General features: G+C 39.5%; 1 long non-coding RNA gene across 3 annotated transcripts in view; it reads left to right on the plus strand.

The window, feature by feature from the left end:
• Nucleotides 1-13430, plus strand: part of LOC137186110 (uncharacterized) — a 93126-nt gene that overhangs the window by 13823 nt on the left and 65873 nt on the right. For all 3 annotated transcript variants that reach the window (XR_010928966.1, XR_010928967.1, XR_010928965.1), the window contains exon 3: nt 4312-4381. This is a non-coding gene — a long non-coding RNA (uncharacterized lncRNA). The remainder of the gene's footprint in view (nt 1-4311; nt 4382-13430) is intronic.

Here is a 13430-nt window from a genome sequence, read left to right on the forward strand (position 1 = left end):
TTGCCGCTGAATACTTTATTGATAGGGAATTGACTCCACTCCTACGAGCCGATTTCTATAATTGATACTGTTTGAAGTTACTCCCAGAGGATTAAGTGTTCAAAGGCTGGCTGCTGTTTTGATCAATTATATTAAAGTGCAAACTTTAAAAAAATCTGGATTGTGTCAATACTGCCTTCTAGCCCACTTTAATTCAGCAGTGTTAGGCCAGAGATATACTTTTAACACTATGCGTTCCCGTGCGCATGATGGCTGCCTCACGTATCCTGCATCCGTTTGGAGCATTGGTTTTGCATGTCCTCTGAAATTAACGCTATGTGTCTGCAAGATGCAATATGCTCATGAACGGTAGGGGCAGTATGGGAATGTGACAAGGTCAGGGGTCAGTAGGAATGTCAGCAATGACAACAGTGGCGGGAAGTTTTGAAGACAAGTCCACAATTACCCACATCAGTACGATGTGTTGTTGCCACTGCACAGTGACAAATATACTTGACAGAATAGCCGCTGTGAGATCAGTACAGGCGAGAGAAACATACTCACCATTGTCACGATGTGCTTGATTTAGGAACCTTAAAAATACGATCTACAGCGGCACCGCCGTCGCATTTTCTGTCATGATCTCAGAATAAACAAAATAGTAACCCCCTCAAGTGTTGCCATGTTTATTGTTTACATCATGGAAATGTGGAAGTTCTATTTATATCCTTACTGTGTGTTCAGACTACTGGCGACAACAGGCTACAAGTCATTTTCAATGGAAGCTGTGACATGAAGCGATGAACTGATGCCTGACACTTGCTGCTTGACCGGCGCGACGTGCTAGAAATCAAAGTTGAGCTGGCCTCAACTTTTTTCAGCGCTCCAATGACGTGGTTAAGTGTCAACCAATCATGTTTTTGTTTCACCATTTCCACTCCCCTTCACTCTCCCCACATTTCCTGTTCAGTTATGTCTAAAAAATGGAAGAAAAACTGATTCCTGCGGTTAGCCAGTTCTGTGTGCTATTTAACTCTGCCCTTTTCATTTACCATGACACGGACAAAAAAAAATGCAGCTTGGCAGAGGGTGGCAGCTATTGCGGGAGTACTAGGTATGTAATGTACATTTTTAAATGCACAATGGATAGCTGTGGTAATGTGTTATTTAATAATACTAAATCATGTTTACTAGCTATTAAAGATAATCATAGCTTAATATGGTACACAAGCCCATGATGACATAACCACATCAATGAGCGCTTGAGCAACACTTCAACGGCGACTTGGTGACAATGTAGCTGGCCATGCTTGGCCGTTTTGTAGCTTTGTCACTCTTACTGTGAACACCCCATTAGTGCTCTGTTGTCACCTCTATTGGAATCCTCCAGTAACATGCAAAATACATAGGGAAGTATGTTAACAGTTCCGTTCACGACATAGCTGGTTGTCTACATGAATGCATGGTTAAAAAGCAAGTACATCTCCAGCCTTATGCAGGTTTCAGTAAAAATGTAAGTGTCATGATGACTCAAATCAAGGACAGCAATTTACATGGTTTAATATATAGTATACAGTACGCATATGAAAATATTGGCATCAATATTTTTTGGTAGGTGACATTGTGAATGTTGAGTTTTAGGTGCTTCATGACTAAAAACAGTATTAAAGGGATACGTACTGTATAATTACAGCAGTTTGTGACTTGCCAAATAGAACAACAGGAACATTTTGCAGGTTGTTGTCAACACTGAGAAACTACTGGGAATGACCAGTGTCAAATGTTATGTGGTTTTGGTAAAAAACAAAAAAAATCTTAATGTCAAGGTACTGTCTTTTGAAATATGTATCAACATTGCTCTCCTTTTTCCAAGCGTGGATACGTTTTAGGCAGCTTTTGTAGTTAGCCTTCATCCTGGGTGCCCAGTCTCATGCCTCCAATTTCCACCTCTGCCCGACTGAAGGCTCCTCAGAGATGCTTGGCTGGAGCTATGGGCCATTGGGCCTTTGGACCTCTGAGTCCTCCACTTCTGTGTGTTGGATAGAGGAAGAGGGAGCTACTTTATCCAGCCCTGCCCATTCTCGGCCCCAGTCTGCCTCACCAAACACTCCCCACCTGCTCGATACCTCAGAAGAGCTTTCAAGTGCTCTTTGAAAGGGAAAAAAACAGAAAGGGAAGAAATCAGAGACTGTGCTCTTCCAGGCGCTCAATAGCATGGCACTAGCCTCTCTCAGCTCCCATGACACCACTCTCCCGCCCTTTTCTCTGGTCTTGGGTTTTTCACTCAATTTATTTTTCTGTGTTTTTTCTCCTTCTCCCTCTATCATCTCTCTCTTACAGTCTTGTCTCCTCCTGACTGCCTTCTTGTCCCAGGCTTTTGGCAATTTCTTAGTGTTATGGCTGCATTTATAAAGCTGGCCATTAGTTCTGCAACTCACATATGTGAGTGAAATATATGTGTATGTGAAATTATAGTAGCATAGGCACCTTTTGTATTTGGCTGAAAGAACAGAATGAATACATCACATCTGGATATATTGTTGTCTTTTTGGCAGTTGATGGAGAATCATAGCTGCTACAAAAACCTGCTCAGCTGCACCCCAATGAGTAAATCTCCTCATGTCTACTGCCCACTGGCCAACATAGCGAAGAACCCAGTGCTGAAGTTAAATAAAATATTACCATCAGGCTATAAAGATAATTAGTCTTGTCTCATCTCCTCTTTCACTTGCAATTAAATGTGACCCCTTTATGTTTTATGGATGCCAGCATAAACCCCTTCACTCCTAAAATACCTTGTAGATATGAGAGGGGAAGTGTATTGTAAACTAATTGCACAACCTTGGACAGAAGCCACCAGAGATGATATTATAAGTTGGTATTATTGATATTATTATTATTGGGTGTGTATAATGGACACACAAACATACACACCTACTGTAAGAGCATCTATGAATGTACACTGTCAAAACTAATTGCCATTCCTCTAACATCTTCAGTGTTATAAAGCAGAGACGGTGCTTGGGAAAGCTGTGATTTGAAGACTTAAGCCCCGGGCTCCTCATTCTACTCTGCCTCTGAACTCCCCACATACTCCCTGATACTGACACACATTATAAAGTCCCTCCCTGTAGCTCTCTTCTTATCTCTGCCTGCTATAAAACTATCTCCGAGAAATAGGACAGGGTTAAGGTTTGAAGTAATCTGTTTCTTTTCATTCTTCCATAAAACATATGCCCATTTTGTAACAAGGGAAAAACTAATTATAGACTTGTACAGGAAAGATAATACAGTTGTAGTGATTGTATTGTACCCAGTGCTGGGCTTGTGTGTCGACAGTGTATGTGTACAGTAATGACAGCTTTATCTAGCCCCAATACTCCTATACAAACCTACAAAGCTGCCCTGTAATTATGTTAGATGCCCACAGAATGACAGACACAAACTGGGGCACTGGCCATTGTGAGAGTAAAGAAGTACCATGCGTCTTTCTATGATTGTGAGTGAGTACATAGGTTACTGCGTGGGCTATGGCATGCTTTACTGGCAATAGGCATGCATGCAGTACAAACAAAGTCAACACAAATAAATACATGGAAAGGTTTGTTTGCCAAGGCTCATAGGTCAGATCCTCTGTGCTGCTGTTTCCACTCGGCAGTCCTCGCAGACTGTTTACACATAGGTGAATGGCTTAGAAGCCTGCCATTACCATATGTGTAAAGTTTGAGTTTATATGTTGGAAAATAAATATACACCAATGGTGATTATAGCATGTGATCATAACACTGAGGGGAAGAGAGTTGGCTATACTATATTAAAGAGGAAAAAAAACAAAAAAAACAAACAGAATTATCTGTGTCCTGTGCTTACAGTGTCTGTCAAACATCACACTTTTTCCTAGCAAGGTAAACAAACTTCCACAGCAATATCCCAGTGCCATTATTGTCATTGTGAAACAGATCAAATGTTAACAGTTTTACAATGGGCAACATTTTGGCATGACATGGCTGAAATAAAAGTTTTGACTTATCTGTACACAAAGGGAATGCAATATAGAGCACCATGTTCATGTGCATGTCTTGTCTGTATTTGTGGGCATGTGTCTCCAACAGTATCTGATAGTGTGTATACATGTATGTACACCTGTTTGCATGTGCACGCATACTCTTAAACTCTACATCTGGTGAACAGTTCATGCTTGCATTTCTTACTCTGGACTCCCAGAACACATTTTCTCTTTCTTTGAACCCTGAGGTCAAGGAGAGATAAGGAGTTCTCTCTCTGTCTTACCCATTCTTTTTTTCTCTGTCTCTCTTTTTTTCCCACATGTAGTGAGGCCAGCAGTGTAGCTTCATTCAGCCGTGAAGACATTTGGCGGTGAGGAGGAGTAGACCAGCTGAAGGTCAGTCTGAAGTACAGACAGACAGACATACATACAGTACATACAGAGAATCATGCCTCCATTAGCAGGGCCTGTGTTTACCATTGGAGATACGCCAGGGATTTGGTGGCATATGCTGAAGCCCCTGGCAACCTTGTGAAAGACCACTTACCATAGAGACGGCAGTCTTGGTTAGGGGCCACCCAGAGGCTGTGTCCTGAGGCAGTGCTACTGGGCTGGGAAGGACAGTGTGGATGATTGGTTCTCCATTTTTATCCACTGTTCCTATACCAACCTAAAAGCATTTTCATTTTTTGTGATGCCTATAGAAGGGGCTTCAGCCAGCATCAGGGGCAAATTCTTATAAAGACCATGACAGGGTAATTTCTTTCTATCTTCACACCATGATAACCTGTCTTATTGGTAGTTTTTATGTGTTGCCTTTAACAGTAGTTTAACAGTAGTTGGAGAAGGACAATATTCACTTTGTGTATGTGTCCAAATTTTCATAGTTGGACATCAAAATTTATGTTAAAAGAGGTTTTATTGTAGTTAGCCTGTGTAGTAGATTTTTTTTTTCAAATACAACATGTAGTATTATTTTGTTTTATCTAACTCCAGTTTTGTCCTTCAATTATCTTCTAAATTCTGTCTTGGCCCACTGCAATTTTCTTTCCTTAGGAGCATTTAGTGGGGAATGTTTTATAAATCTGTGAAAACTCTGTATCCCAATGTGCATATGCATATTTAATGGCTCAGTTAAGCAATGTCATGGTTGTGTATTATTAATAAGATTGGGGAAACATTTACAAACTGCAGTAATTTATTTAATGTCTACTTATAGCTTGATGCAGCCCACCAAACAAAACAAAAGGGTAACACTATAATAGAAGAAAGTCTTGGACTGGACTGTGCAGTATTTATTTATCTGTTTTTGCTGATCATTTTGCCTGATTATATTTTTGGAAATACAGTCAGCAGAAGAGCTAAGAAAACCAACACCATAGTGGGAAGATACTTTGGACCAATATTTATTATAACTTCATCCAGCACAAACACTATGGCCAAATTCTACTGTCATTTTTTGAGAAATTCAATAATTTTGCTGGTTCAATGAATTACTATGAAGATCTGAAAAGCACAAACTTGAATTTTATGGGCAACTGTGATGGGTAGCTATGATGGCTGTCTTGACCACAGTCAGTTATGATAGTATATTGTAATTATGAAATATGTTTTTACAGTATGTACTTAATTGGTTCTAAAGAATATCAGTGTTGTGAACACAATGTTTTCCAAACTTCAGTTTTGTTTCCTAGTACTGTACCCCATAGATGCACAGTATTTACAAAACACTTAAAGTATAATTTATTTCCTCTTTCCTTCTTCTTAAATGCCCAGTTATGACTCTGTCATTCCCCATAGTCCTTCTTGCATTGTATATACATTTAAGTACCAGTTCGAACTGATTAGTATTTTATTGGCACTGCTATTACAGTGTAAGTAGCAGCTGTATTATGAAGTGTTACCAACAAAAGCAATATAGGATAAGCAAAACAATACAAACTATTATAGCTCTTATATTATGGATGTCATATAGAAGTCAACAACAATTGATTACAATCAAGTAATTTAATTGGTCAAGTGGCGTTCCATGAGCTCTGATATATTGTATCCAAGACTGGAACTTCGTATATCATGTATATTACTCTATGCACTGTATCAGTACAGCTGTAATTATTTTCAGCATTTGGCCTGCAGCCTTGTGTCTACAACTGAGTTACAGCTGTACATTGCAACAAACTCCCTTCCCTGTGCTGTTTCTCAAAATGTGTTCATTGCAAAGAGAATGAACAAAATCTGTTGTGGGCTGTCTTGGTCTTAAAGTTGGATCCTCCTTTGCTCTTGTTAGTGACTTTGAGTGGGCAATATTCCACAGTATGGGAAGATGGATAATAAGTGTGTCTGCTTTTTAGCTCTGCAGTTTCAAGACAACTTGGTGTGAAGCTGTCTTCATTAGGACCCCGTTAGACCTTGTTTCACCTGACTGACTGACAGACTGGCCGTGATGAGGCTCCATTAGACTGCTGTACTACTCTCAGTGGACTACCTATTTACTGAAGGTCTCTCTCTCTCTTTCGTTAGCTCTCTTTCTGTCTCTCGCTCCTCCTTGTTCTGTCTGACCAGGCTAAACCCAGGAGCCCCCTTAACCCTCGGTGGTTGAGAACCCAGTCAATCAGACGCAATGATGTTAAACTCCTCTCCAATGAATACCCTTCACCAGTCATCAGAGACACTGTCTCTGTCTAGCGACTGATTAGGAGTTCATCTCAAGTAGGTTCATCTCAATTTACAGCCTGTCTGAAGAAAGGAGCTTGCTATTCTATAGCTCTGTCCTCAACATGATTACTTTACCTTGGAGCAGAGACACCTGTAATGAGATAATAGCATGGCTTACCATTACATATAAGCTAGATTTATTTAAAACTTCACAAAGTTAACCCTGTGCATAGAAATGTATGAAAGTGATCATATGGATCTCCTGGCAAATGTTCCCTCAATGATTTTTGATGATAGTGATTAGTGAATATTTCACTGTGAAGGAAACACATGATTATGTAGTATCCTAAATGTGCACCACACTGTGTTAAAGGTTAGTTATTAAGAAAATACCATAGGCAAAAACAAACTTTATTTCTTTGATTAAGCCCTTGTATAACAACAACGGACAGTACATATCTGCTAACAGAAGACACACTCACAAAATGAGGTCCTTGTCAAGGTTGTGCTAGAATAGGAATACAGACTTTATATGGATATTTTTGGAATCCCTCCTGTGACACACTTTTAAGGAGAGATGGAAATGGCATATATGGCATCAATCTCCATAATGCATTACTCCCTGTTGCCAAAGGGACATTGGTAGGGAAGGCAGGTTGGAGGGTAATCTAAGGATTATGTTGGTGTAAAGAGGTTAACGGGCAAAGGACTTGATCAAGCTTGGCCATTTGGTTTAGCATTGAAGGATGTTGTTTGCAGCGATGTCAGCCACTGAGTGCCCATCAAGGCAGACAAGTCAATAGCCCCCATCTCCTCTCATTGGTTGCCAAGAATGATGCGCCATTGGAGAGACCCAAACCACGTTCTCTCCCTCCACCTCCTCCTGTCTACACCTGTCAAGTGATATAGAGGCAGCAGGCAATCAGCCTCTCCTTATAGCACTCAACAGTCTAGCCAGTAGCACTCACATCTACAGCCTTCAAAACTCTTCCACTCTAAAGTGTATTATCACTCACTCTGATGTGATTGCAGGCCTCTCCTGAGGGGTTTATTGTGGTGTCTCTGCCAGATAGTTGCTACACCAGGTTGTTTCATAGTCCCAACAGTTGTGATTTCCTAGCAGGACGAGGTTATCTTGTGATGGACAGCAGCTTAAAACATTTCACAGCAAACAAACCATGCTTCACTTACCACTTGGATGCATTAAGTCTCTTGAATTTATGTATAGTCAGGGTTTGTAGATGGACAAGGAGGATGTACAGGAGGATGTACAGGAGCTTAATTTGTGAGGAAATGGTAACTGACATTATGAGCTTGCTATGCAAAATTAATTTACATATTTTAGGTGTATAGTGCAATGATATTCTTACAAATTTGATTATGTGTGTTAAGGAACCATGAGCCCAACAAATTCCATTAATTTACAAGGGCTGTATTGGTGAGTAGTTCAGAGAGTTGGCAGTACTTTTGAAGCTTGAAGTCAGTAAAGTTGTAATTGACAGCTGTATCAACCCTCTCTCTATCTCTCTGGAATGACTTAACATTTCCTCCTCAGATCAGAGAACATGAAATATATGCTGAATAAAAAAGAAATATGACCCAACTCTTTTTCTTCTCCTCAGTTGCTCCCTGTATCTTTCCTTCAGCTCTCATCTCTAATTTTTCCTACCACTTTATTGCTTCTTTCCCCTTGTACACTCTTGCCACATACTGTATTTGAGATAAAAGGTGAATACTAGAAATCCCTCTCTCTCCCTCTCAGACTGCTCCCTTCTTTATGCTCCTCCTGGTGCTTGGCGTGTGGAAGAGGTGGGGAAGAAGAGAGGTAGAAAGAGAAAAGAGAACAAACAGCCGGCTGTGATAGTGAAAGCAGACGGTCAGGCACTGGCACCAGTACAGGCTTTATGCTTTGTTGTGTAGTTTGAGCGCTTTGGGACCAACCTTGCAAGATACCGGTGGATACTCGCTTAACAGGCTTATACAAGACTCTGTTTTATGTGGAAATAAAAGCAGTGACTGTAAAATCCCATTTTACGACATCACAACATAAAGAGTGAATTATAGGGCCGATGAACGGTCAGACAAACAAGAACTGCTCTGTCTCTCTTTTGTTGTATATTTTATCTGTCTTATATGTTGTCATGCTTACCAGGCATTATTTTTTTCTTTAATTAGGAGGTAAACCTCACCAAACAGACATGTAACTAGGAAAAATGGAGAGAAAAGCAATTCCTTAATGATTCTTTGGCTCAAACATAAATCCATGGCATCTGTCATCTGTCCTGTTCATAATGAAACTATTGCGAGTAATCATGACCCTTTTTTACCTTGTGAATTTTTGTTGACATACTGAAAGACTATTAATTTCCAGTGTATTGTAAATAATTTTACTGCAGCCTGTACTGTGCTGGTACTGAAAACTAATCATCTAAGTATAGCTGATAATATATCCTTTACTAAAACTCAGAATGTACAAAAGTACTGGTGTGCTCATTATATCAAACCAGGATTTGTAGATGCTTTGTTGATTTCACCTGGGAAATATGTGCAGTGAAAACATCTGAGTCCTCACTGGAGATCCACAGGTGGATATAATACAGTTCACATATGACATCATCAGATGTGAGAAAAAGAAAGAAAAATACATTACAATTTCAATTTACCTTTTATATCCTCTCTATGATCATTTTTTTGTGTAGTTTCACAGGGATATTTATTGGGTGTTGTAGCCTTGACTCTTACGGTACTTACAATTGATTAGTTGCAATGTTAGCCCTTTTGGTATTTTCATACTTTTGCATCAGCTAAAACATATGCTGGACTGAGCTCAACACTGCCTGGCTAGATGCTACACACATGGTTGTGGTTTAGTTGGCTTCATTCCCAAAGGTTCAGTCTGGTACATCTTTCTCTGGGGGAACCATGCAAGGGTTAGGGCTTTAAAGCCATCTGATCAGGTGTGATGTGTTAAGATGTTACAGCTTAGATCTGGTGTGACCTAGGAGCATGAAATATCTTTTCTGCTGTGAGCTTTTCATCTCTTTACTATAACAAACAGAGTTTGATGTATATAAAATTTACTGCAGCCTCCTAAACCTCAGTTCAGTTGAACAGTCCTTTGTTGGGCAACAGTTTTCCAGATGTTTTCCCATTGCAACTGGCCTTTGTAGCATTACTTGGCAAGGCTTGATCACCATATCCTTCCCACAAAAGGTCAGAATTTCAGTGTATTTAACTTAAATATAAAAATTGATTTTGTAAGTACAGTTAGAGCTAGTTTTTTTTGTATACATTATTTCAGTGAAGTTTTTTTCATGAAATCAACAATTTTCTAGCCTCCAGGCTTCCTTTTATAATTAATCAAATTAATTTTACTGGATCTACTAATGAGGGAAATAAAACTTTGACACTGATGCAGAAATTCCTCACTTTGTGCATGCTCAACATGCTGAATGCACATCCACTGTATTGGGGAGTGGGTTACAAGCAAAACTGTGGACTGCTAACCTATTTTTAACAGTTCTAAGCCCATAAAGTTGACAGCCATTGTCTCAAACTGTGGTGGATGAGTAACTAGACCAGTTTAGCTCTATGCAGGGGTGGGTTTTTAAGGAATATGATGTTAACATCAGAAGCACAAAACTTTATTGCTATGTAATTCTGTTTTGTGACAGTCCCAGGGCACTGTGTCCCAGAGCCACAAAAGCATGTATAGAGAGGATTAAGACCTTTCAAACAGACCCCATCTTGTGGTGAAAGACTCAATTACATTTACCTCCACATTCTCAAGCCTCAAATCTCTCACAAACTGCACCCACAGCCTGCATCAGCCCACGGTTTTTCCATCAAATTTGATCAAAGTATAACTGGTGTTATGTCTTTTATTCTCATGTTTGAGACGTTAAACTGTATATCCACCTTACAAAGTCACAAGCCAACATTGTCTGTCACCAAACGGTTGCATGGAGACACACTGCAAAAGTTGTCCAAAGTAACTCAGATATCTAAAATGTTTTTGAACCAAACTATGTTCATGACAAGTACAGTATTCTGCCTACTTGCAGTATATTGCCACTGTTTTATACTGAAAACACATGAACACATGAAGTTTCTATATCAACAAAACCACACATCACATAAAATAGATAATAGATGATAATATTTTTCACCATAAATATCCAATCTGTCCTCTGGCTGTAATACTTCCAACCAGGCTCCTTCTTGTGATGCCAAGGTTCAGCTCTGCTGTGTATTGAAGTTTATACCTGCCATCAGGTAAAGATACTCACCAGATTTGTGGCTTGAAATTAGAGCATGCTCTATATTTTCTCTGTTATGTCTAATGTTGGGCCCATATGTTAATTAAAGTCAAATTTTCATGGTTAGTAGAATTGTGGTTGAGTTACAGTGCCCCTCTGGTAGCAGGGCATAATGATGATGGTGTTGGTCAGTCAGTCAGTCCATCTGTTCGTCCAGCACTTTGGTCCAGATCATGATATTTTAAAAACTACTAACAGATTGCTAAAATTTTGGTCTGAATGATCCCTAATATGATCCCCAATTTGTTGTTGGGTTCACCAGAATATCTGTCAACCAACACATAAGGCCATGACATGTACAAAACTAAGGGCTAGATTTCCATGAAATTTGTTGTGAATATTTATGGTCCACAGAGGATGAACCTTTTTTTTGCTTCTACATAAAAAACTGAAAAATATCCATAAAATCTAATTAGTGATTGCCATGAAATTTACTGAGCACATTCATAGCCCACATAGGATGATTCCTTTTCAATCTGTCACTTGGTGAGCTTCACTCTAGTGCCACTGTAGTCAAGCTTAATTTTACATGCAAGATATCTCTTCATTTAAAATAAAACTATAACTTTAAAATTTGCAAAAACTACATTCTTTCTCATAAAAGTGATATTTTCAAGCGATGAAAATAATGTACCAAATCAAATAAAACTCTGCTAAATAAAACTAACTAAATAAAACCAACTAATGTTAGTTTACTTTGTAGTAGTCACCCTCCTAACATTAGGATATTGATTTGCAGCAAATAACAGTGACACCAGAAAAATGTAATCCCAACACAAAACTGCCACTTAAACATGACCAATGCATAGCATAAGCCGATGCTGGAAGTTATGTTACAGCCAATGTTGCTTGACTTGGTTTGACTCGGCGCGTCAGTCCAGTGCGACGGGGATACGCATCTCAATTACAACAGGGCTACCTGCTTGAAGGTGTGTCTTTAACTGACGATGCGTTTGTCTTGAGTCGATGACATTAAAAAGCAGCTCCCTCTTTAGCACTGTTTACTATTACACTGTGCAACAGTTGTTGGTAGCCAGCTTTTCACGGCTTTTCAGGCTGTTGTCACGATTTTGCTTGGCATCTACCACTTACTGCTTGAAAAACGGAGACGGTATGACGAAATGTATCTAGAAGAGTAAGCTACCTTTTTGACTTTTGAAGAGAATGGCAACAGAAAGAAGAAGAAGAACCAATATTTTGCTTGCTTACAAGTATACCCTCTGCTGCCAACGACAACTCATTGTTCATTGGCAATAGCAGCGGAGGCTTTTTAAAGATGTCGCTGAATCATCACTGAATGATAATGCCGAATCATCCCTATATGATGATGAAGTCCATCTGACATCACTGCAACCCGCTTGGAGGCGGATTGGGTGCGCTTTGACTCCATTTCAGAGAGTCAAAAGGGAACGTATCTGTGCAACATGGCATGTTTACACTGTTAATAGAAATGCAAATCAATGCGACGTGGTTTGACTCGGCGTGGCCAAAAGTGCCAAAAGGAAAAGGGCAATAACTTAGCTTGCTATCAACACACTAAGTTACATGCTACCAGCCACCACACTGTACTTTCTGCAGTGTGTAAATGGATCATAATATTAATGGGGCATATTTAAATATCGGGTAACTCGGTAACTGCCTGTTGCCATGGCTTGAGTTATCCTGATGTTGTTAATCAGTCAGTCAGTGCTCTTTGTGAGTAATACTAGCTGTTAGCAACTTAATTTTATCACACTACTGCTGTGAGTTTTTGGTCATGCTAATCAGATCAGCAATAAACATGGCAAGGGATGTCACAACAGTAGAACCAAAATTACCTCTTCAAATGTTGTTTCCCTCCCATTAGAATAGTGTGGTACCCTGGCAACATAATTAAATGCGCCAGCATCTTGTAATTAACACTTGTGGCAGAGAGGCCCCTGTTGCCACTGCCCAGCAAAAGTTGCACACTCTCACCTGAATAGGCAGATTGCTATGGAAATTGCTAAGCACATCCACCCTCCCAAGGGGATCAACCCTTTTGGTTATAATAACCTCATAGCCTTTCCTTTAGCACCACCCTTAGGAAAACTATATCTTTTTATCTTACCTAACCAAGTGTAAGCTTTCGCAAAGCAGCTAAGTTGTCAGCATGAAATTTGTTCCATTGAACTCTTTAGTATCGTGAGACGTACTGAATATTACAGCCTCTAGAGGGCATTAGCAATGATTTTTTTTTTCTGTTGTATCAGTTTAATTATTGTAGCCCTTTTTATTAAGATGATTTAGCACTAGTTGGTTGAACTAGTGTATTGTTATTCGAATTAGACTCTTCTTCTTAGGATATGCCAGGATGATGCTATCTTGCGCTATTTTTATCAATAACTTCCCTTCACCAGATTATATATGAAAACTCAAAGTGTCCATTTAGATTTCTTAACACTGACGGTCACATTTGTGTTGTGATCTGCCATGTCAGAGGTTAAAAGGTA

The sequence above is a fragment of the Thunnus thynnus genome, chromosome 1 (assembly GCF_963924715.1).
Source record: "Thunnus thynnus chromosome 1, fThuThy2.1, whole genome shotgun sequence".
Classification (NCBI taxonomy): domain Eukaryota; kingdom Metazoa; phylum Chordata; class Actinopteri; order Scombriformes; family Scombridae; genus Thunnus; species Thunnus thynnus.